The sequence below is a fragment of the Sinohyriopsis cumingii genome, chromosome 14, assembly GCF_028554795.1.
Source record: "Sinohyriopsis cumingii isolate HCF-2022 chromosome 14, ASM2855479v2, whole genome shotgun sequence".
NCBI lineage: Eukaryota > Metazoa > Mollusca > Bivalvia > Unionida > Unionidae > Sinohyriopsis > Sinohyriopsis cumingii.
Genome location: NC_142974.1, coordinates 71,087,578 through 71,111,642, shown reverse-complemented (window position 1 = coordinate 71,111,642; position 24,065 = coordinate 71,087,578). Strand labels below are relative to the sequence as shown.

The 24,065-nt window shown below is 35.1% G+C and overlaps 1 protein-coding gene across 6 annotated transcripts in view; it reads right to left on the bottom strand.

Annotated features, from left to right (window-relative positions):
• LOC149784104 (uncharacterized) overlaps positions 1-24,065 on the bottom strand; it is a 136,879-nt gene that overhangs the window by 16,334 nt on the left and 96,480 nt on the right. For 5 of the 6 annotated variants that reach the window (XM_089932187.1, XM_089932190.1, XM_089932188.1 and 2 more), the window contains exons 1-2: positions 3,377-6,102; positions 605-1,594 (exon numbers count right to left, since the gene is read on the bottom strand). The gene's annotated coding sequence lies outside the window, so the exon portion shown is untranslated. Of the gene's footprint in view, positions 1-604; positions 1,595-3,376; positions 6,103-24,065 lie in introns of those variants that run through there. The other variant, XR_016413741.1, reaches the window with a different exon arrangement.

Sequence of the window (24,065 nt, the reverse complement as noted above, 5' to 3'; positions counted from 1 at the left end):
CAGAAGAGAGCGAAACCCAAAACGTTTAGTAAACTTAAGAAATAATTTATCTCTCTATATTTCAAAGTGATACTTTAACAAGGAACTGATAGTATTGTGAACTGAATCATAAATAGTACAAAAAGTTCTATCAAAAGTCAAATATATAGAGTACGTAATCGACCTAATTAAAAATGAACACACTAATAAGGCTGATTCTGCGCTTCGGATGCTTAGGTAGGAACAAGTAATTTTGAAGTAAACAACAGTAAAAAAAACTAAGACACAACAATGGAGCTGGGATGTAAATCTATTTCCTTTTATACAACAAAGTTCTCAGCAAGATCGGGAATTTCCAAGTGATAAACTAATGTCCTACACTCAGGTACAAATAAACATGTGTACCTTAATAATCACAGAGAAATATTAGCTATGTATTATGTTGTTTACACAATAACCATCACTAATCAGGTAGACCCTTAACTTGTTTTTTGGAAAAGGCCACATTCAAAATATAAATATACATAACAAATAATCATCGAGAAACAAACAACACCAATTGAGTATTCAGAACATTATATACATAATGGAAGCACATATTGTTTAAAATAATCAAATTACTTACTCTTTATGATTTTCTCACTGAAAACGATTTTGGCTTTGGTTGTACACGGCAGAAGTGGCAATGTGTCTCTTTGGGCACTATTGTTGCCCTTGATTCGACATCATTGTGTACTGCATGTCAATAGGCATCATCTGGATATTTTTGCACATCATTATATATTTCGTCATTCTCTCCAGTACAGGGTCATTTGGTGGATGCTCTTTCTGATAGAGATAAAGATTATCAGCGTGGTTGTCCTCTGTCCCATACGTGGCATCATTGCACACGTGTTCTTCAATCCTAGATGAATGAACATCAGGTTGCTCTTGGCTCAGGTACCACTTTCAGATTATCTTATGCTTACAGGTCTTTTTTACAGGTGAACACTGGCAATAAATGCCACCTACCTTTCTTGTCTATTGGACTATTGTTCTACTACTCCAGTATCGTGTTTGTCCAGAAGAGACAGATAAATAAATATATCTTTGGGTAGACCCATCCAGAGGCATGTAAATGAGGAAAGGTGTATTTTGTTGTTGAGCCTTGTCTTGCAACTTTAGTGCCTCGTGTGCTCTCACCGGCGTGATGAGTTTGCCTGTGGCTAAGGCCTGAAGAGATCTGGGTGTTAGATCTTGCTCAATCCTTGGCTTTGCATACTGTATAGACTGAACATGTGGACATTCATAGCTCATATGTCACCCTCGCTTTGCTGCTTCATACGATTGTGTACAGTTACTTTCACAGAACGTACCACAGTCAGGACCAGATAATGCTGTTTTTATATGTATGTAGCCAACACCATGCAAACCCTTCCATGAGCAAAATATGTCCTTTGCATGGTCGATGATGTAAGCAGCATGGTGTCGCTGTCTGTTGATATCTTTCGAGTCACTTAGATTATGTAGTGTCATATGCCTCTTGAACCATACTTTTCGAATCCATTTTCTGCACTTATTACATTTTCTTTTGGATAAAGAGATTCCAGATTCATGCAACTGGTCTTCACAGGACCTATTTAATAATAATAATAATAATAATAATATATTTTAATTCCCTATAAAATTTTGATTACTTCAAAACAGAAGGCCTCTCTTACGAACATTTTTCACATGTACAATCCTCATTTCTGCACAAAATTTTCAGAATATTTAAATCCTATTTGTATACAATTTTTTTACATAATTCAACATAGCTCAACTTCAAGGAACCGTGCTGTTTTTCCCCTTATGAAACTAATTGAAAGTACCTTGCATATTCATGGTCCATAGGTTCAGATTCTGTGTTGTGGTTGGCGTATCTCTCAAACTCAACCTCATACTGCCTAGTTGTGTTAGAAACATCGTTTTTCATTGGCTATTTGACTTGCGCTTGAGCAGAAGGGTAAAAGTTGGAGTTCTTGATTATTGTTTTTATTCTGCTTAACGGAGCCATTATTTTTGTATCGAGACCACTCTTTATTCCAAATGCCCATCTTATCCTACTTTTTGCAAAGGCTCATCTGTTTGTTTGCAGTTCATACCAGTTTGGCTTACATCAGAGACCAAAAAGTCTAAAATCCAGACAAAAAAAATCGGATTCCGACCACGGGCAAATTTTGGGTTGGAAAAAGTCGGGTCCAAAAAATGAGTTTTTTTTATCTGTATTTTGTAGTGCAACTAGATATTCCAGATTATTTTATATCATTGAAGAGCTACATCTGTCTACCTTTCTGTAATACCACCCATTTTAGTGTATCGTGCATGACCATGACACTACAGAGCTCAGCAGTAGGCTACTACCTCCCGCCCTGTTAAGTCATCGCTAGGGGTTAGTGTGTTAAGGAAAAGTTGTAATAAGGTGGATAATGTGGTGGTCATATTGGATGCCAGATTATCACATTTTGTTATACAATCAGCTAAACATGATAAGAAGTCTTTACCTGAGAATTCCATGTAGGATAGGCACCATTATTCTCATGACAAACAATTATCTGAAGTCTTCTAGTGAAAATACCATGTTGATATGACTATTCATTTTCAACATGGCTCGCATCGACATCATTATTTAGGAACAACTATACATCATAACACGTCGTTTAATATGACCATCCCTGCCTAAAGAGTAGCAATAACAAGCATTTCAATATGCAGGGCATATTGGATGTCAGATCAGAATGAATTTAATTTAGGACCTACCAGACATGACAAGACGTGTCAGAATCACAAGTTGATATTAGCATCCATTCATTTTCATTATGACCAACTAGACCATGGGATAAAATGTGTGTATAAAGTTTCATGGCAATGCTCCGAGTACTGTATGAGGAGTAGCCATAAGAAACATGTAATTATAGATGGATGGATGGATGACCCATGATGTACAAAAGGCCATCCCATAAGCTCTTCTGCTCTTTTTCTATTAATTTTAGTAATAAGTTTTTATACCTTACATATTTACAGAAATGCGATAATGTACATAATCAGAAAGTTACAGTAATAATAATAATAATAATAATAACAATGAGGGCTTTGTATAGCACCTAATCTTTAGAAGCTCTAAGCGCTTTACAACATTAGACAACACCTATAAGATAAAAAACATATATAATGATACGATTACAAAAACAAACACCATGAATAGAGACTCAAAACATTTTATATTAATTAAGGAATTAAAAGTTAAAGAAATACATTGACAAACTATGTAATAAGAAATTGGTGCTGAAGAATAATTGTGAATGAAATTTAAATAGTATCAAATCTAATTTATATAGGTAGTAATTAGTTTTCCAATTCTTGCATATTGCACACCTACCCATTAGTTCCACCATCATTTGAAACTTGTTGTATGGATATGGATTCTTCAAGAACATGTCTTTGGGTTGAATAGAATCCATGCTTAAACACATAATCCTGAATATTCTTCTTCGCATATTCAACTGGTGTGACACCTTATTTGTTTCAAAACTTTTGACGTAATTTTCTACATAAAATGTAAATTTAGTGATTTATAAGAGTACACCTAAAGAACATGATGCAATAATCTGGGCCGCAAGTTCACAGACTTTGATTGGCAGCTTGTCGACAGTAACACCCAGAGATGTACATGTGGTTATTTATTAGAGTGCATCAAATAGACAACTTTAGCTTTCATTATTGTGCTCACTTCTGAGTGTAGCCGAATACATGTTGAGACTAAGTCAAAATGCCATTTGCAAATTTGGAGAAGTATTTTGGGGTTAAATGGCAGACTGATGAAGATTGTAATGAGATTCAGGAGAGTGCCAGAACTGATCATTTGGATGGGACTGTACCCAAGTGTAAGAAAGTGTTATGCTTGACTTAATGTTTGGAATAAGACCTTTCCTTGGATTCAAAAAATTTTGTCACACTATTGGACAAACAAGAGCTACATGTTAGTGGTATAAAGAATGCAGAAATGTAACTCAATGGCAACCAATAGCTCTTATAATCTGTAAGGTTCACATTGTCTGGCAGGGGACAGCAACCTTTGCTGGTTGGACTCCTATTTTTATAAAAATGGGATTGCTGGACTCTTAGTCTCAAAATCCTAGCTAGACCTCTGTACATACATACATACATACATACATATATATGTTAAACAGTTTAATAGCATACAATATATAATCATAAAAAACAATATTAACTTATTTAATAAAGTATATCGGAATAGTTTACAAAGATGGTAATATTAATTTAAAAATAATCCTTTTTCAAATGAACTGGAGATGTGTCATCAAGACTCCATGTGTATCAAGCTATTATTGATCCACGGTTTTCTTGTATTTCAGCCCATTTGAATGTACATACTATACTAATTCCATGATTCATTCCATTTGAATGTACTATAATAGTTCCATGATTCATTCCATTTAATCAATTTTTAAGCCTCTTTTGTGTTCTACTTTTTCATCAATACTTGGTGTATTGCTTGATTTCTGTTGTAGAATCAAGCTAGAATGCAACTCATCTATAGCTTTGCATTTGGCATTAAAGAAATTATGTAAATTTGCCATTGAAAAAGTATACATATGATGATAATCCACTGAAAATGAAAGTAAATGTTTACAACACTGAAAACCCATTGAAAATGAAAGTAAATGTGCACAACACTGAAAAGCATCATTGTCATTTAGCTGACTTGGATGGTTATAACACAATTCACTACATTAAGATGATGACATTTTGTCAAACCCGCAGATTGTGTTGTAGGGGAACAGGTCAAAATATACCCAAACTAAAACACCAAAGTCAAAACGTAACCAAATCGAAACATACCCAAGACAAAACAGATTCTATTTCCTTTGTGTTCCATTTTTCATTGCGTAGTTTAGTTACAAACCCAATAGATCCAGTTGCTTCAGAGATGCAGCTAAAATAAATAAATTCCTTTGTATGAGGGCCTCAAAGTAGATTAGTCTTTAGCTAATTGTGTTACCCTCTTTAAATAAGGTCATTATTATTATTATTACACCAGCTTCAATTATCAGTAATACTTTACTTCTTTCCACTAAATAATATTGGTTTTAAAGAGTAATGTAAAATATTTAGCTGCATTAAATTCCATGTATTCCTACAAACTATTAGATTAATCACATTTACCACTCCAGTGGCCTAAGTGGTTAGAGTGCCTGCCTTGGATGTGGGAGGTCGTGGGTTTGAACCCCGACCAAATCATACCAAAGATTTATAAAAATGGTACTGGCAGCTGCCTTGCCTGGCACTTAGCATTAAGAGGTTAGTGTTTGGACTCCTTTACCTGGTGTCAGCATTAGGGCTGTCAAAAATCACGAAAAACCAACCCGGGTACCCGTTGCGAAATTTAACGGGTACCCGTTAGCACATGAATGACATGTACAACCGTAGACCAACCAATTGTTATCCCCATTTCTTTAATATTTTGTATGGCGATAGAGGCTAACCGTGTAATGCACTACTCGGTCTGATGCGTCCGCACCGATGTAGCTGTGAATGATCTGACCGCACGCTATTAATTAACAAATTTATTTAGAATGACCTTTGTACACAGATGGTAGGTATAATCCAACTTTTAATGATCACTGTGATCAGCCGCGTTAAATCCTTTAGAACACTCACCTTTTTTTAAAGTATAAGTCCTTGTTAGAATAGACCACGTTTATTCATCGGCTTTTGACCGCAGATTTGAATTACCCACGCATGCGTGTAAAGCAGCTTTACCACATGTCAAGAGTAATGCGTTAAAACCGTCTTTGTGTGTGTGTGTGTGAGTGAGAGAGAGAGAGAAGACCACAAACTGTATTCACTACACAATAATAATAATTCAAACTAGATAATATAATGTTTTCTGACCAAGAATGAAGCAATGCTCGGAGTACTATTTGCGCTCTCATTCTTATCAACGTCGATGCGATGTGTTCCAACGAGATGTTTCCGCAAAGTACTTGTGTTTCCACCTTTTGCAGAAAGCACCAGTTCACACAACTTGCAACGAGCATTATTATCATTTAGTCGTTCAGCATGCGCCCACACTTTAGAACCTTTGCCCATTACTCTTTCTTAAAAATTTATTTAAATACAAAAATAATATTACTAAGAGTCGCTATAATAACTGTTTTGTTCGACACATGAAGCTCTTCTAAAATGGCAATAACAAATAGGGCTATTATGCCCCAGTTATACCACGTGACCACGCAGTCGCAGAAGTGATATTATTTTGGAATTATAATTCTTAAGATGGTTATGACAAAAACGTAGTAGTATCGAAAGTAGAAATATCGGTATATGTATGATGGCTAACTTTCAAAATTAGCAGAGCTAGTCGACTAAAAAAACAACGAGCTGCTCAAAGATTACTTTGAGGCATTACGAAGATTTCAAGGTGTCTAGGTGATAATTGTTCATAATATAAATTGTGGGATTTCTTCGACATGTGTGTTCGGAAATCAAAGGTATCCATCTGGATTTCATTAAAAGAGCACGCAATGTACCGATCATTTAGCACCCACAATCAATAGTTTTCGTCTACAAAGAGGTTTATTACCTGTAGAACAGTGCTATGTTTTAACCTTGGTATATAATGCCTCGGGGATAACGGTTTGTCCTGTTGCACAATGCCAATGAATTTTATTAATCCAAACAGACTCTCTGATGTATTGTTTATTTATATTAAGCAGGGATCTGGTTTCTAATTAAAGCCATAGCTGTCACACCTGTTTGAAGTGGTTGGCGAGTGTGGCGAATTTTTTTTACGGGTACCCGCATTTACGTTTCAATACCCGGGTTTTTCAATACGGTCGGGTACCCGAGTACCCGTTGACAGCCCTAGTCAGCATAATGTGATTGGGTGGGACTTGATGCTAATTGTCTGCGGTACGATGTCCCAGTGCTAGACATCACTATAAATTGCCACAATGCAGACATTGTAGCATTATGGCTTAAATTGTTTTAACACTATGTTAAAATCCAAATCACATACAGATTAATCAGATTAGCTGAATTTAAAATATTAAACACCTGCAATCCACCCAAACCCAATGTAACGTTCAATGGAGATGCTAATAATCATAAAAAAGCTCATTGGCCAACAATTTTCTTGAATTACGTGCTCTTGTATCTATCTGCATGGAGCCTTATAAAATGCAATTATTACATTTTGCATATGGACAAATGAACTGGAAAGATGTGCTGACTCACATAAAAAAAGTCACCTAAATCCAGTTTAATTTATGGTGCTTCTGTTTTCTGCATTTTCAGCCTTTTTTTGTATCATGATCAGTTAACTGTCACAGTGACCAAGTATTACTGATGATTCAACCTAGAATGACTTAAATATGCAATGGGAAAATGGAATGCAAAGGAAATAAATAAAATATGAAATGGAACAAAGCACAAATAAAGATGCATAGAAAATTATTTTTGCATTTTTAGTTTTTAACTGTAAAGTGGAAAGAATTTTTAGTCACCAGATGTATACACATCAGTTTCTATTGCACAATATTACTAATGCAATTATTTTAAAAACTGACCCTAATAACTGTATCAAACATGTGCATTTCAGTACTGGTTAAAACAGACAAAGCAATCATCAAGCATGGCTAAGGTCAGTTGGTAGAATTTCTCCACAGGAAAACACAGTATAAATATATTCAAACAATACTCCGTATCTAAATTTCTTAATTTGCGTTGGCGCTAGAACATAAGATACTACAGCTAAACTGAGTCTGCTGATTTCCATTGTTGAACAGGCTGGTCACTGTCAAATGAAACTCAATACACTAAAATTCTGTTATCATTTAAAGTCAGTGTGGGTAATATTTTACCTGGGTACTTTTTGACTTGGAAACATTTCAGTTTGGGTATATTTTGACTGTAAACCATATTATGGGGGGGGCTACACAATTTTACTGTACAAATACTGGACAAATATATATATATATATATATGTGTGTATATATATATATATATATATATATATATATATATATATATATATATATATATATATATATATATATATATATATATATTAGTGAAAATTCTTCATTAAATCATGTGGCATATACTAGGTAGCAACGGTGCTAAGATGGATAAGAAACAGATGAATGCTACAAGTAAAAATACTGAACTGAAAGTAACTAAAATCATCTACAAACCTACAAAGTCAAAACCGACAGTACCACTCACAAAGCTCATGTATACACTGCAAGTCACTATTTGCAGCTATATGAGTTATTTTTGGAGAATCTGATTACACATAACTTTAAAAGGCATTAATTCACTTTATTTCACACCTTGTCCTTCAAAATTCCATTGAAGAGTATTCTATAAATTCCCAAAAAAATGTCTAACAGAAAATTCATTTTTCGGCACAATCAAACACAGGGAATCTTGTTTAGACCGGTTTTGTTGAGCTATGATGTAAGAGGGAAAACACTGGCAGTAAAGAAGAACGGCACTAAAGTCCAATAAATTGGATGCAATTATGTAACGTTGTATACATCTTCTATATGGTTATGTCCTTTATTTCAATTCTTACATAATACTTATTTTTCTCACACAAATATTTTCCTTCCTACATCTAAAAGACTAGAAACGTGGCTGTCAATTCAGATATATTTTCATTAAATTTTACATCATGCTAAATTATCATTCTGAAGAAATGTCATATGTAAAAGTTAAAAATAAAACTTATTGGATACTACAGTACTCTATCCCATTCATAGTTGAACAACCATATAGGACACAAATGAAACTAAGTGCAACTTCTTGTTCACGAGACCGTACCTTCCACCTGCAACAGTAAAAGTTCATTAAAATATCAATTTTCTTGATCCAGGCTAATGCCAAACTGCCATTGTAAAAGTCTAAAGCGATCATTAGATTTATCGTATGGATTTCTTTTATGACAATCAATGTGTAGATCACTAAAGAAACATGACTGAATAAACTTTGCTATAACTGTATTATGATTAAATTTTAAATCTAAAATTAGATTTTAAATTTATTTCAGTAAATGCGTTTCCATGACCCATGTGACTTTTACTATAAAACTCCAGTATCTGTCATCACATGCACTCTGGAAACACCACTCTGCCTGAATGTCTGAATAAAGCATTCATCTTTAGTACACCATCTTTTTGCTCCAAAACACTACTTTCTCCAAACACATCTTTTGCATGATGTCCCAGCACTCAACATCACTATAAACTGCCACAATGCAGACATCGTAGCAATATGAATGAAAAATTGTTAGATCTATATTAAAAATCCAAATAACACACATATGCACACACTGAACTGAAAGGAATTAAAACCATCTGCAAACCTACTAAGCTAAAACCTAAAACACTACACTTCAATATGTATCATATAAGTATTTTGAAAATACTACTGGGTCAGAAGATCTGAATGCCTTCTTTACAGCCATCATCTCGCAGCTCTAAAGCACTACTTACTCGAAACATTTTATCACAAACTTCATGTTAGAATGGTCAATATCCAGTTTATTTTTATGTCAACTCTGCGTGTCAACTTTCTATCATAAACTTCACATCTGCCTGGTTTATCATTAGTATGCTTCGTTCTCTTAAAATGAGTTTGTCCAAAATATGTTGGCACCAATTTCACATTTGAATGGTTTTTCTTTGAAGTGTATATAACAATCTGTCTCTTAAAAGTATAACTCAACCTAAACATTTCATTAAGAACCTTAAATTTGAGTATGTTTTAATTACGTATCTCTAATATGAATTCTCATATGGTTCTTCAAAACATAACTTCCTCTAAATATTTTATCACAAAATTCACATTTCAATGGTTCATCCCCAGTATTTATCAACATATGAACCTTCAAAGTAATATTCTTTCCAAACATTTTAGAACAAATTTCACATTGGAATAGTTTACATCCAGCAAGCATATTCTGGTGGTCCTTCAAATGGCTACTTATATTAAAACCTTTTAAGTTTAACATTTGAATGTTTTATCTCCAGTATGCATCTTCGTGTGTCTCTTCAAATTACTACTAAATGCAAACATTTTGTCACAAACTTTACATATAAATGGTTTTTCGCCAGTATGTATCCTCATGTGGCACTTCAAATCATATTTTTGTCGGCACATTTGATTACAAATTTCACACTTGAATGCTTTATCTCCATTATGTATCTTCATGTGTGTCACCAAATAATTTCTATGTCCAAACATTTTATCACAGACATCACATCTAAACGTTTTACGCTCATTGTGTATTGTCATGTGCATCTTCAAATGACTCCTTTGTCGAAACATTGCATCGCACACTTTACACCTGAATGGTTTATCTCCAGTATGTATCTTCATATGGGCTCTCAATGAACTAATATGCCCAAACATTCTGTTACACACTTCACATTTGAATGGTTTATCTCGAGTATGTATCCTCGTGTGACTCTTTACATCACTTCTACGCCTAAACATTTTATCACAAACTTCACATTTCAATGGTTTATCTCCAGTATGTATCACCATGTGACTTTTCAAATCACTTCTACATTGAAACATTTTATCACAAACTTTGCACCTGAATGCTTTCTCTCCAGTATGTTTCTTCATGTGTCTTTTCAAATTACTACTATGTCGAAACATTTCATCACAAAACTCACATTTGAATGGTTTCTCTCCAGTATGTATCCTCATGTGACTCTTCAATTGGCCATTATCTATAAATCTTCTGGCACAAACTTCACATTTGTATGGTTTATCTCCAGTATGTATCTTCACATGTTCCTTCAAATGACAACTTTGTCGGAACATTTTATCACAAATTTCACATCTGAATGTTTTATCTCCGGTATGTATCATCATGTGATACTTCAAACTATTACTATATCCAAACATTTTATCACAAACTTTACATTTGTATGGTTTATCTCCAGTATGCAATCTCATGTGGACCATGAAATTACTACCACATCCAAACATTTTATCACAAACTTTACATTTGTATGGTTTATCTCCAGTATGTAATCGCATGTGGGCCTTCAAATTACTATAAAATCCAAACATTTTATCACAAACTTTACATTTGTATGGTTTATCTCCAGTATGAATTCTCATGTGGACCTTCAAATTACTACCAGATCCAAACATTTTATCACAAACTTCACATCTGAATACTTTATATCCGGTATGTATCGTCATGAGATACTTCAAACCGTCCTTATATCCAAACCACAGGAGTCTGACGTTTTAACAATAAAGTACGGCGAAATCGCTAACAATATGAAATCCCCTTATCGATAATATGAACAAACACAAGGAGTGCAAGCGTGACCACAACCCTTCGCTCGATTCAACTTTTCTCATGCGTCTTTTATCGCTTCAGAATCGCAAGAAGACTGAAAAACTACACATGTACATTCAAAAGACAGTAACGTAGCAACGCATAACTCTCGGACGAACATCGCATGAATCCAATCCGGCGAATTAACCTTTATTTTCACCACTTTGGTCAAAATCCCTTTCTACCAAAATCGGCTGGACGGAAGTAGCACATTCGATCAGTTTCTACCCTGCAGTAAATATGCGTTAGGGTCTAATATTTGTACTGAACACGGCGCAGAATCTTTCAACCTTGGTGGCGCTATACAGTTTCGCATTTTGCATGGTTTAGGATTTTAAAGAAAAAGAATTTCCCCAGCTTTCCTCACTGGTTATACTGGCTATTTAAAAAAGACCTTGTATATCTTAGGTATAATGCAAAGAACCTTTAATTCCCTTTATTTTGGTGTATGATTGATGGGTGTACTATGGGTTATAGAGTATACAGCTTGGCCTTACTTCAAATGTGCACTTTTCAAAAAAGTGCTAGCTCTACTTGGTCATTTTCACTTCCTGAACTTCAGAGGTAAATTGTACAAAAAAGAGCCGATAACTTTTTTTTACATTTTATGTAATTGGTAATTCATTCATTGCACTTTCAGAAGCTGGTATTGTCTAGTCTGGCAAAATTCATTTTCCCTATTTTAATAGCTGCTATGCATAGTGTTCTTTAGACTAATTCAGACTGATTTTTTAACACAAGGGAGCAGTCATTTTAGTTAGCAGTGTGCTTAAATCATGTAAAATTTCCAAAAAGTACAATATCCAAAAGAAATATCATCCACATTACATTAATGTAGCATAGAGGTATGCCAACATTCTCTCCACTGTGCATGTTTTAAATGCGAACTACTTCACCTTACATACGTCACTCTCTCAAAAGTACATATTATCTGGTGAGCGCCACCATTAGGGAAATTTCTGAGGTTGATGACCTCATCAACCGTTATTTCTACTATCAAAACTTTGACTACATATTTCTGTCTGGAAATTTAAATAAAATTATAAAATGATACAATCTGAAATAAAAAGCAAGATAAACATTTTATCTTGTGAAATTAATTTTATCATGTTATTAGGCATATTTACTGCAGGGTAGAAACTGGTAGAATGCGCTACTTCCGTCCAGCCGATTTTGCTAGAAAGGGATTTTGACCAAAGTGGTGAAAATAAAGGTTAATTCGCCGGATTGGATTCAGGACATGGTCATTTAAGAGATATGCATTGGTACGTTCCTGTCTTTTGAATGTATATTAGTAGTTTTCAGTCTTCTTGCGATTCTGAAGCGATAAACAAAATATCTCGGGGTGGAATTGTCTCGAGACCTCTCTTGGAAAAGGCACATAGACAAGATAGTAAAAAAGGGAACAGTAACCTTGGTTTCCTGCGCCGCAACCTCCAAATCAACAATGAAGAAGTAAAAAGTGCGGAATATTTCACTCTGGTTCGGCCAGGTCTTGAGTATTGCTCGACTGTGTGGAACCCACATAGTAAAGATCTAACAAATAAGATAGAGATGGTTCAGAGGAGAGCGGCCAGGTTTACCACAAATAAATATCGTAACACTAGCAGTGTCAGTGCAATGCTCAACCATCTCCAGTGGGAATCACTCGAATCCAGGCGAACCAAGGCCCAGCTAACCATGATGTACAAGACTGCAAACAACCTAGTGGACATACCAGCAGACAAATAGCTGACCCTGGCATATAGCCAAACTAGCGCAAACCACAGGAGAAAGTTCCAATTAAAGTCAGCATCGACAAATTGTTTCAAATTCAGCTTCTTCCCGTGTACAATAGGGACTTGGAACAAATTACCATCAATAATTGCAGAAGCTCCTGACTTGGTATCTCACAAGCAGGAGCTTTCCAAAATCACATTCAGCAGCAGAGAGGGCGATCAGACCACTTTAGGGAATGGTCACCCTTGTTTTTAGACAAAACAAAATAGTGACCCTTCATAGAGGTCAATACCACGTCTACGATTATTGTTTGTCCCAAACAGAATTGTAGACAAGGCCCTCTCTGCTGCTATGTTATTCTGAATAATCCTGGGAATCTTCATCTGAATCCTGGGAATTTGTTCTATGTTTCAAGTAATATTCAAGTTCTGATGGTGGTTTTTCTATTTTTGGATTTATGTTTTTTCTTTTTCTGTAATATATCATCAAACTTCTGTATCGATCTCCACCGCAATTTTTGCAAATCTGATATAATCCTCTAACGCCGTTGCTACATCCAACACAACTTCGTGGACCAGCATGAGGGTTTCTCTTTATAAGATAATTATGTTTTTTGCAATATTCTCCACGACATTTTTTATCACATTTGTTAGTGGTTCCTTGAAGCAGCCACGTACAGTTGTTCATTATATTATTGATATCTGTTTAATTCAATTTAATTTTATCATCACCCCTACTATCCAAATATTTTATCAAGACCCACAAGATATCTTGTTCTAGGATCGTGCAAATTTATTGTTATAAATCAATACGGAGTAGCTTGCGCTCGTGAAAAGAAATTTCTGAATTTATTTATATCCATGTCACCGCTGCACCAAGTTTGATGAATATTTCGCAGCGTGTGTGTGTCTACGCCATTAAACACAACTAAAATATTACAGTTGTCTCTGATCACTTTCGGAATTTGTGTATATCGTTGAGTAACATAGATCACATCTGTATTTTTATGTCTGCCGCGAGAAAATATTCTGGCTGGATTTGATTGTTTATCCAGCATCATATCATCATACACAACTAAATTATTAATAAATCCGTCTAAAACATCAACGGACGGTGCTTCATCAATATCTGTTATAAACTCTATGACATCATTATCTTCGTCCAGTAATCATGCGTTTTCGTTAAAATCTTTTAATACTTCATAACATCGTTGATCATCAACGGATGGTGCTACTAAATATAATTTATCCCATTTCAACCATCTCATTATCAGATTAAGTAATAACTGCGTCTTACCCGATCCAGATGGTCCTATGATAATCATTCTGATGGAATTAGGTAGCGCAGGATGATGCTTAACAGGTTCTCGTTTTCTTGTCGCTGAGAAAACAATTATATCCATATATTTTATAACATGAATTTATATTGTTTACGCTGTAGAGTTAAAACTCCAACTACTGATTTAGCTACAGTTATAACAAAAAATAAAAAAATAGCGTATGGTGGAAAATGTTCTGTGTGCGGTAGAAAGAAATTTTCGTTTTTACCTAATAAGCGCGGTGGTGATATTGCTAATTTGATGTCAAAGTTTCCAGGTACTCCATGGGCTAAATACCCAGGAGAAAAACATCTACCAGGATATAGTTATTGCTGTCCTGGTACTCGACTTGATATCAGGCTCGATAATCAAGATCAACCAAAACCAGGCGAGGAACCAGTAAACGCTATCGATCGTGCTTGTCACGTTCATGATGTGGCTTATAAAAATAAAGATCTACAACATAGGCATATTGCAGATGTGAAATTAGTTCATGCATTAAATTCCATAAAAAATAAAAATATCAGAGAATCATGAGATAGTTGGTTAGTAAGATCTGCGATGAAAAGTAAATTAGCATTTGGGGCTGGTAATTAATAATGGAATTAATTTATTATTCACCAAAAGGATATTGGAGAGGCAAAGCAGCAATTGGTAAACTCGCGTATGCAGCAGCGGTTAAACATTCTACTGCTGGCGCGTGGTTATCCAAAAAGGCAATATGGCAAATTTATCTACCACCACCGAAACGAATTCAGTATGCGTATTTCGATGTTAGTGTTCCTAATGAAGTTCATCAAGCAGATATTCTGTTTTTACCACATGATACTGTACGCAGAAAAACGTACAAGTACGCGTTAACTGGGTTGATGTTGCAAGTAGATATAAAGAGGCAGAGCCGCTATCAACGAAAACAGCATCTGAAGTAGCCGATGCGTTTGAACGAATTTATCAACGAGGACCCGGACCACAAGGTGGTCTGCGATGACCACAGCTACTACAGGTTGATCCTGGTATGAATTTCTTGGTCCAGTATCATCGTTGATGAAACAACATAATACCAAAATACGACGAGGTCATACTGCAATTCACCGTGATCAGGCAATTGTTGAGCGATTTAATCGAACACTTGCTGAGCGGTTATTTTGATATCAATACGCTAAGGAATTTATTCAAGATAAAAGATCTCGCGAATGGGTTGCAAGATTAGCAAGCGTGATAGCTGCATTAAATAATGAGATTACACGAACAACCAACATGAAACCCATTAATGCAATTACAAAAAAAATATACCATTACAACGAAAGATACTGAAAAACAAAAAATATTGGGTGATGTTACAGTTAGATATTTATATGAACCGGGTGAACTTGAAGGTGGTAAAGCGAGAGCGACTGATCCTATTTGGAGTGTTACCACACACAAAATATCCACCGTGGCAAGATCCTCAGGTAGACCTGCAATCTACAGACCAGATTCGGCTGCTCCTCAACGTGGATTTGTACGTGAACAACTACAAATAATTCCCGAGGATACACAACTACCACCGCGATCACTTAACTAGCACCAAGGGTGTCAGCACCCCGACGTCGATTACACTCAAGACAGGTCAGCATCACATTTTCTCGTGTATGACCGCGACTATTATCTTTTCTGTCTACGGTAAATTGTCTTGAATCATTACTCGAATACCTCCACAGCATTATACAATTGCAACTTGCGCAATTATTATTCTGCTGCTGTTTTAACTCAATAATAAATTCAACATCAAGATCAAAGTCGCGTTTACTTTTTTTTATCAGATTGTTTGTATCCGAATAATTTTTTTCTTATTATATCATCATCAATGACGTTAAATTTATTAACGATTTCAGGAATTATAATTCTACGTAATTGAGATATTTTTCTGACCCTCGATACCGCTAAATAGACTAAATTTGACCACTCGATACGATCGTCTACAATCCAGACTCGTGTGTCAGAAATAGTTAATCCCTGAGACGAGTGGATCGTCATAGCGTATCGCAACACCCATGGAGATTTGTCAGCGCATAATGCATCTTCGACCACACTGATATCAACAGCGACAATATCATTTAATACGAGATTTTGTTTCTCAGTCTGTCCTGGAATATCAGCATTAATATTTTGTTTTCGTGTATCTGATGGTTTATAACATAACGGAACAGGCAATTCTGAATATTTTTCTTTATGCAGCTGAAATAACTGCTGTTGTAAATCGTCTCTGATTATTTTTCTGCTTGCTACTATCAAATCGGTGGGTCTCCATAAATTTAAAAAAATCGTTCATTGAGGTCTCTGAGATTACTCCGCGTATTATTTCACACTGAATTTTGTTTGATTGTAATCTGATTAATTTTTTAAATTCCTTTAAATTTGCATCGAGAGCTCTATGATCATCATCTATTTCTTCGTAATAATCGACGAAATTTTTTAACCAATCATGTGGAGATGGTCCAACAAAAGGCGGCGGTTGACCATGATCGCCACACATTATTATGGCGGAATTTTTCGTCAACAACCAATCAAGAAACGTTTTTAATGTATCCAATGACACCGTACATATCTCGTCCCAAATAATTATTTTAGGTATATATTTTTCTCCCATTCGTTCAGGAGTCCATGTATCCCCGCGCCACCGAAAGAAACTATGATACGTGCACGATTGTACTTGTCGTTGTTTCATCTCCCGTGCAAGTCTATGTGTGGGTGTCAGCACGATCATATCTGAATTTCTAAAAACATTAATCGCTCGATTCGTTTTGCCCCATCCACCAGGTCCATTGAGATATACTGTCTTATATCTTGTTATTGGATCACTCAACGACGGCGCTTTCGACATTTCTGATATTTTATTACCCTTACGATAAAAATGTCTCATCGGAACATCTGCTGATTCTGTATAATTGTGTAATATTTCCTTTTGATTCTCCACGAACTCCATCGTTCATCATTACTTGTGAATTTCATAACAGATTCTAAATATTTACTCGAAATATAAAACGAATCTGTTGCGACTCTGACTGCGGTCTCAGGAAATCTATTAAGCATCGATAATAAATTTATAGAAACATAAGCCAACATGGAAGATCTTAGATGAGTATACTGTGGGCAGATATCATTTATGTAACTAACGATCGTACACAATTTTGTTCCGTCGGATACATAAACACTTTCTCGATTTACAAATATATTTCTCGCTGTTGTATCAACGATTATAAAATCGTACTCGGCATCATCTTGAATTAATCGTGCGTGATGTCTTTTATGATCCTATGCACCACCTTGAGTAAATTTACCTATAATTTTTCTACCGAGATCTTTTGCGGTTTTAAGTTTAATCTCGAGAATTTTAGGAGCTTCTTTGATAATATCATCTTCGGAAACATCAGGACATTTTTCCTTAAACTCGCTAATAACTTCATCAATACTGATAGAATCTGACATGGGCAACCAAACTTCGGTCTGTGCATGATATGATATAATTGCCTCACTAACCACCAACGATGCAGTACCGCACAATCTAGCATATATCGTAATAAAACTATAGGCGCCCAACGTTTTTCACAAAAATGTCTACCAAGCCAAACATAACAAATTTGGTGGAGATTTTCGTTAAACTCGAATGATTGAACACAAGCGAATCCAATCAGATCAAGATCAGGTAATGGTCCATTAATTGCCACTCACGTCATCTCGTTTGTAGGGTGACCAAATCTTTTAAAGTATACAGAACAATCTCCGTATCCTAGAAAACTTCCTGGATAACATGCAACCGTATCAACCGAAATAACATCGTTGTAATTATATTTGGTATTCCATACTCCGCCGTGTCCGTATTCGACACAACTTGCGCGTACATCCTCGAGTAAATCAAATCGTGTTGGTTTCCATGAATTTTTTTTTCTCTAGCGAAATGAGCCGCAACAGATGGAACGGTAAAGCAATTAGTAATTTGTCAGCATTTTCCGCGTGTTTGCACTCTAAAAACTTCTCCGCAAGATTTTTCATCTCGTCATGGAGAAATTCTGTTCGATATATTTCACCGTTTGGTCTAACAAACTGATCAAATCCACCTTCCTCATTACTTTTAAATAACCATACCGATACAGGATCGTTTTTACTTATTTCGTTGATAAAAACAAACATGTCTCCGTGGTAAAATCTAATAGTTCGATCACGTGGAAATATTGTTACTGCGCTGGTCCATGCGTGTGCGTTATGATCAATAATATTTATTGAAGCTCCTTTCGATTTATATTTCGATTCATACAGTATTTCTCCCGTTATTGTCGCTACGGTTATTGGAAATTTCAATATTTTTCCTAACTCAGCAACATCTTTTATTGTAGCACCGTTATCCTTAACTGAATCAGCCCACGAGTTTATTTTTTCACGTCTTAAATCAGTTAATCCATTTCCACGCATCGCGTTTGTAAAGTGTTCTATTACTCGTTCGGCTACACAATTTAACCTTGAAAATTTCATGGGTGTAAGTTTATCAACGTTGGTTTTTTTTATTTATCTCATAGATTCCATAAATAATTGCTGCTCGCTCATAATACGGTTTGTCAATACCCGTCAACAGACCCTGTCTGGAATTTTTACTTAATATGGCAATTTTATTATTACCAAGGACAGGATCATATTTGTCACGGATGATCCAACTACCTGTTTCTGTTAATACAACAAATTTTACTCTAAAGAAATATTTTTGATTGCCCTCGTATTCAGCGATGTACTTAATGATAGTTGCCGCTCGTTTGTCATTCATTGTAGCGTCCTTGACAGTATTGCGTATAATCTTGAACGTTGACCATGTATGAGATGCACCATCCGTGTAAAATTCTTTCTTGGCGTCGTGAATTTTATTGATCAAACTTTTATTTTTCGGATCAACCAGATCTCGTACTGGCAAGTCTGGAGATAATCTGTCGAGATTGAATTTATATTTAGAAGGCCTAGTTTGGGATAATCTCTCAAACTCGTTCATATAATTAAAACAAATATTTAAATCAAGAATATTATATATACAATGTCTCAATGCAGATGGCTCATGATCGGCTCAGTAAATCGATGCAACAGATCCTGTAGAGGTGAATTTTGTTGGATGCACTTACAAGGCATACGGCGGGGGAGTCTAGGACCAATACCGTGTCTGCGATGTGGTAGTGGAGTGCGAGGAAAAACAGAATTATGTGGAAAGTGCTGTGGAAAACGGTTCAGAGAACTTAAAATATATTATGACAAAAAAAAAATAATAGTGAAATCGCTATAAAATCCGTGGAGGATTATATATCAAGATTTCAGAAAAACAATGATTTAAACAAATAATATTATTGCATATATGGAGCAAAATATATTTGTCCCACATCCCACAATAGCAAACTATGAATCAAATATTAATGGTATCACCAGAAATTGTAGGTTGAAGAGACCAGTTGTTAATGTTACTAATGCTGGTTATCTAATGTTTACTGTTGGGAAGAAACATTATCATTGTCATCGTTTCATCTACGAATGTTTCTTTGGAGTAATCAAAGATGGTCTTGATATTGATCTTATTGACGGGGATCGTCAAAATAATAGTTTATCGAACCTTCGAGTTGTCACACAAAGCGAGAACTCTGCATGTGGTAATACTGGAAGATGTAAAACAGTTTCTAGAAGTTCGATAAATTCTACAAACACAGAAACTGGCGAAGTAATTATATTTCGTTCGATATGTTCTGCTGCGAAATATTTTGATATTCACTCATATTCAGTACAAAAAGTAGCAGAAAATATATATAAAACCGCTTTCTCAAAAAAAATATAAGCAGAAAATCACCTTTCAGTATTGTTAACTATCCTCACCACCTCGAGTTATATTTTTTTTTGTCAGAAATTATCATTATTATACTACTTATTTTTTGACTCATGAAAGGGAGGTAATTTTATGATCCTCGGTATATTGTCATAATTATCTACGGTTTCTAACTTACAAAAATATGCAGTTCGTGTATTTTCTGTTGTATTCGTGAAATATTTAGAACAGCGCACTACACATAGACAGCATATACATTACATCTAAACTACAGAAAACCGACATGTATATTCCAGCTTACTGAGTGCAGAATCCAGCGTCTAGTCTGTATCGATTGTGGCGGGTTAATTTTAGATCTACAGTACAGTACAGGGATCCTGCATGTATTTACTCGATTACAGAAATACGTGTATATAGTGTTTGGAATTAAAAATCAGTTGCATTTTCCTTGTTCAGTGCAGAAATATACATGATATATATTTTTATACGTATGTGTGATTATGTATTTATGCATATGTGGGGCTATTTTTTTATCAAGTAATATTAACAACTAAATACTCCCTTGACCATGTTCATGGATGCAGATTTAAGAGTGGGAAATCTCGTAATATATATTTCTCCACTGAACAGTTATAGAGAGGATCGAAAATCTCGTAATGGTCATAGAGAGGATGAAAAAATCTAGCAGTTATGTTATAGGAAGGATGAAAAAATCTAGCAGTTAGATGATCTGGACCGGATGTTCTATCATAGATGGCGTGGTATAGTAAATAGGAAATTCCTTAATCCAGCTTTATAAATCTAACTTGTTTGGTGAGAATATATTGTATAAACGTATTTCTTGAATTCAGAATTGTATTTTGAGCAAAAATATTTGAAATTTAGTTCCTTTTCAATGATTATTAGCTATATATTAACTTCCGAAACATATGTTTGTAAGAAGCTTCGATAGCTCAATCGGTATCGTATTGGTCTGGGACGCTCGCGGTCCAGGATCGAATCCCCTTGGCTGACAACTGGTCGGTGGTGTGCGCATAATTGCGATTTTTATAATACTTGGGGGCTCCGCCAAACCCCCCTGCTCAGCAAAACTCAACCACACATCAACTGGTGGTTGATACAGATTTTCGTATCACCCACGGGCTTGATTATTGTGGGTGGGGTTTTGCTGAGCGTATATGTTTGTACTGTCCTTCATTCATTCTTTCATTCATTTCATCTCATTCATTCATTGTTTATATTTCATTTCACACTTAATGAACTTGCTAAAAAACTCGAATAGAAGTTCGTTTCCTAATATATATTGTGCCGTCCATTCATTCATAATCTGAGCTCGCTAAGACACTCGAATCGGGGCTCGTCATTCATAATCTGAGCTCGCTAAGACACTCGAATAGGGGCTCTTCATTCATTGTATATGTTGTGCCGTCCTTGAAACATCCCGACGAACTCGCTAACCACTCTATAGGGGTTCTATAGGGATATTTTTATTTTTATTTTAAAGATTTATATATTATATAATGAACCATGAAAATATGAAAGACATTATTTCTGCTATTAAAGAACTAGAAGGAAACGGAATTAATATAACTGATGAACTAAATCCTGAAAAAAATAATATCTGATTTTGAAACGTTAGAAGAAATTAAAAATGAAAATAAGTATGTTTTATCATCTCAATATAAGTTCATAAAGCGGATTCAGGCAGCTATGTTTCAGTCACTTTCTTTGGTGAGCGATGATCAAGTAAATGAATTTATTCCTCTTTCTGTCGCAGTAGAAAAGGTCAGATCGGGATTATCCAACGAGTACGAAACGAAAAAAACAATCAGTACCCGCATAAGATACTTAGGAAAAATTATGTCAGTGGGTAACGACCAAAGCAACCCTGAGTAGTAATATAATTTCCCTCATCATGTATTTCACAACAGAATTAATTTACGTAAAAAAATAAATTATTTCAGAATAATAATAACATATTTCAGAATAATAATAAAATATTTCAGATTAGTAATAAAATTTTATTTTGGTAGTATTTTTGGGAAAACTGATTAATTTGCATAATTTTCAATACCAATTACCCCATCAGAATTAGCAAACTGACTGATTTGTATAATTTTCAGTATCAATTATCCCATCAGAATTAGCAAATTGACTGATTTGCATAATTTTCAGTACCAATTACCCCATCAGAATTAACAAACTGATTGATTTGTATAATTTTCAGTATCAACCACCCCATCAGATTGATTCATTTCAGAATAATAATAAATTAATTCAGATTATACAAAATTGATTAATTTGTGTACTTTATCCCATCAGTGATTATATTTTATTTATTTTGAATTTTTTTTTTAAGTTGATCGACTTTAATACAGGAGTGTGCATAATTTAGAATCTGATCTCTGCTACAAATGACCTCAATAATATGTTTTTGACGGAGTTCGTCTAACTGTTCTTGTGTTAACAAGAAATCCTCGCTTCCGTATTCATCAATAACTAAATTAACGTTAAATTGCTCCATGTTTTGTGAAAACACTGTTCTGACGGCGTTTTCAAGTGCTTCTTTGTCATGTATAAAAACCATCACGTGCTGGTACAATTTATAATATTTACTGGATTAATTAAGATTTCACATACAGATATATCACAAGCTCTTCTCCACGCATGTCAATTAAGCGATTAAGGTGGTCTGTGAGCTTAAAATTGATTCGAGTTAACATATTACTGTGACACCGCAGATACACAGGATTAGTTGGTTCTTGCACGATTAAACTTCCAGCGGAAACTTGTGGTGTAAATTTATATAAAATATATCCTTGTTGAGTCTGATTTGATTTTCCGAGATCTATTTGATAGCTGCCATCGACTACGTCACAAACCAGATTGACCACGATCGTGCTGGTTATATTAACGATTCCCGGAGATAACGTGCCTGCCGCCGCCATGTGGATCATTATTATGTCTAAGAACGGTTGGATGTGATGCTAGTTTTCTCCATGCATCGAGTATTTTAGGAAAATATTCATCAAGGACATCATTGACAGATTTTCTCAGTCTATCTGGATTATAATCAGGGAACTTAAACGTTACAATGTCAGCTTCGGATATTTTGTACTTGGTTGCGAAAAAACTTCTATTATAACCCGATGATTCAAAAACCAGGTTTATGATCCTATTATGAAAATATTCAATGGTATCAGCTATATGATTTAAAATTTCTACTCGTTTAATAATTTCTTCACGCGTAGATGTCAAATCAGACAAATATTCCCGAAAACTATCACGTAAATTGTCTAGTTGATCTGAATTTATGATATGAATGACATTATTGATATTTATATCGTAAAATGAATTACCACCATCAACGATGTGTAAGAGCCAGTAGTACTCACCAGTTCGCTCGACATGAAATTGATCCCGTTTATCCCATACCCATTTTTCTATGTTCCACCAGAAACTTGTATAATTCATTTTAATATTATGATGAAAACTTTTCGATGATTTTAAATCATCCCGAGTTGGTTCTGGTGGTCCTTCATATACTGGGGGAACATCCGGCCAACCTAGTACGGATCTTATCGTGGATTGATAAATATCAACGGCATAATCAGGAGAATGTATTTCAACCGTCGAGGATGGCGTCGGCTCATGAACGTTAGTCGATATTTTTACTTCTTTTCCGGTTATTGATTTTATTCTACGTTGAAATTCCTCATTGATTTGTTCGATCTCATAACTACCAGTGGGTATTCCAACATCTATTCAGTCAGGAGTACCATCTGGTTTGTTCTTGTTAGCAAATACAAGCAAAT